Source organism: Arachis stenosperma, chromosome 7 (assembly GCF_014773155.1).
Source record: "Arachis stenosperma cultivar V10309 chromosome 7, arast.V10309.gnm1.PFL2, whole genome shotgun sequence".
Lineage (NCBI taxonomy): Eukaryota > Viridiplantae > Streptophyta > Magnoliopsida > Fabales > Fabaceae > Arachis > Arachis stenosperma.
Window position 1 is genome coordinate 29,755,409 of NC_080383.1, and position 2,774 is coordinate 29,758,182.

At 42.0% G+C, this 2,774-nt stretch overlaps 1 non-coding gene across 1 annotated transcript; it reads left to right on the forward strand.

Moving 5' to 3' along the window:
- The first annotated feature begins 1,959 nt into the window (after positions 1 to 1,959).
- Positions 1,960 to 2,067, forward strand: LOC130942434 (small nucleolar RNA R71). The gene has a single exon (XR_009071004.1). It is a non-coding gene; the product is annotated as a small nucleolar RNA R71 (small nucleolar RNA).
- Positions 2,068 to 2,774: the final 707 nt, after the last annotated feature.

Genomic DNA, 2,774 nt, shown 5'->3' on the forward strand with positions numbered 1-2,774 from the left:
CTTTCTGGCGTTAAACGCCCAGAATGGTGCCAGACTGGGCGTTAAACGCCCAACTGCTAGGCTTACTGGCGTTTGAACGCCAGCAGCATCTTCCTCCAGGGTGTGCTGTTTTTCTTCCTGTTTTTCATTCTGTTTTTGCTTTTTCAATTAATTTTGTGACTTCTTATGATCATCAACCTACAAAATAAAATAAAATAACAAAAGAAAATATGTAAAATATAATATTGGGTTGCCTCCCAACAAGCACTTCTTTAATGTCAGTAGCTTGACAGAGGACTCTCATGGAGCCTCACAGATACTCAGAGCAATGTTGGAACCTCCCAACACCAAACTTAGAGTTTGAATGTGGGGGTTCACACCAAACTTAGAGTTTGGTTGTGGCCTCCCAACACCAAACTTAGAGTTTGACTGTGGGGCTCTGTTTGTCTCTGAATTGAGAGAAGCTCTTCATGCTTCCTCTCCATGGTGACAGAGGATATCCTTGAGCCTTAAACACAAAGGATTTTCCATTCACTTGAATGATCAGTTCACCTCTATCAACATCATCACAGCCTTTGCTGTGGCTAGGAAAGGTCTGCCAAGGATGATGGTTTCATCCATGCATTTCCTAGTCTCTAGGACTATGAAATCAGTAGGGATGTAATGGTCTTCAATCTTAACCAAAACATTCTCTACAAGTCCATAAGCTTGTTTTCTTGAGTTGTCTGCCATCTCTAGTGAGATTTTTGCAGCTTGTACCTCAAGATCCTTAGCTTCTCCATTACTGAGAGAGGCATGAGGTTTACACTTGACCCTAAGTCACACAGAGCCTTCTTGAAGGTCATGGTGCCTATGGTACAAGGTATGGAAAACTTCCCAGGGTCTTGTCTCTTTTGAGGTAATTTCTGCCTAGACAAGTCATCCAGTTCTTTGGTGAGCAAAGGAGGTTCATCCTCCCAAGTCTCATTTCTAAATAACTTGTCATTTAGCTTCATGATTGCTCCAAGGTATTTAGCAACTTGCTCTTCAGTGACATACTCATCCTCTTCAGAGGAAGAATACTCATCAGAGCTCATGAAAGGCAGAAGTAAGTCCAATGAATCTCTATGGTCTCATTTTGAGTCCCAGATTCCCATGGTTCCTCATTGGGGAACTCATTGGAGGCTAGTGCACGCCCATTGAGGTCTTCCTCAGTGGCGTTCACTTCCTCCCCTTCCTCTCCAAATTCGGCCATATTGATGGCTTTGCACTCTCCTTTTGGATTTTCTTCTGTGTTGCTTGGAAGAGTACTTGGAGGGAGTTCAGTAACTTTCTTGCTCAGCTGTCCCACTTGTCCTTCCAAATTCCTAATGGAAGACCTTGTTTCAGTCATGAAACTTTGAGTGGTTTTAATTAGATCAGAGACCATGGTTGCTAAGTCAGAGGGGTTCTGCTTAGGATTCTCTGTCTGTTGCTGAGAAGATGATGGAAAAGGTTTGCCATTGTTAAACCTGTTTCTTCCACCATTATTATTGAAACCTTGTTGAGGTCTCTCTTGATTCTTCCATGAGAGATTTGGGTGATTTCTCCATGAAGAATTATAGGTGTTACCATAGGGTTCTCCTAGGTAATTCACCTCTTCCATTGAAGGATTCTCAGGATCATAAGCTTCTTCCTCAGATGAAGCATCCTTAGTACTGCCAGGTGCATGTTGCATTCCAGACAGACTTTGAGAAATCAAATTGACTTGTTGAGTCAATATTTTATTCTGAGCCAAAATGGCGTTCAGAGTATCAATCTCAAGAACTCCTTTCTTCTGACTTGTCCCATTGTTCACAGGATTTCTCTCAGAAGTGTACATGATTGATTATTTGCAACCATTTCAATGAGCTCTTGAGCTTCTGTAGGCGTCTTCTTCAGATGATCTCCAGCAGAGCTATCCAGGACATCTTAGATAGTTCAGAGACCATCATAGAAAATACCTATGATGCTCCATTCAGAAAGCATGTCAGAAGGACATTTTCTGATCAATTGTTTGTATCTTTCCCAAGCTTCATAGAGGGATTCTCCATCCTTCTGTCTGAAGGTTTGGACTTCCACTCTAGGCTTACTCCATCTTTGTGGTGGAAAGAACTTTGCCAAGAAGGCATTGACTAGCTTTTCCCAAGAGTCCAGGCTTTCTTTAGGTTGAGAGTCCAACCATATTCTAGCTCTGTCTCTTACAGCAAAAGGGAATAGCATCAGTCTATAGACCTCAGGGTCCACCCCATTAGTCTTGACTGTGTCACAGATTTGCAAGAATTCAGCTAAGAACTGATGAGGATCTTCCATTGGAAGTCCATGGAACTTGCAATTCTGTTGCATTAGAGAAACTAATTGAGGTTTAAGCTCAAAGTTGTTTGCTCCAATGGCAGGGATAGAGATGCTTCTTCCATAGAAGTCGGGAGTAGGTGCAGTAAAGTCGCCCAGCACCTTCCTTGCATTGTTTGCATTATTGTTGTTTTCGGCTGCCATGTCTTCTTCTTCTTTGAAGAATTCGGTCAGGTCCTCTAAAGAGAGTTGTGCTTTGGCTTCTCTTAGCTTTCTCTTCAAGGTCCTTTCGGGTTCAGGGTCAGCTTCAACAAGAATGCCTTTGTCTCTGCTTCTCCTCATATGAAAGAAGAGAACAAGAAAATGTGGAATCCTCTATGTCACAGTATAGAGATTCCTTAAGGTGTCAGAGGAAAAGAGAAATAGAAAGAAGAAGAAAGAATTCGAACTTTAATTAGATAAGGTTCGAATTGTGCATTGAGAAGGAGTGGTACTCCATAAATAGA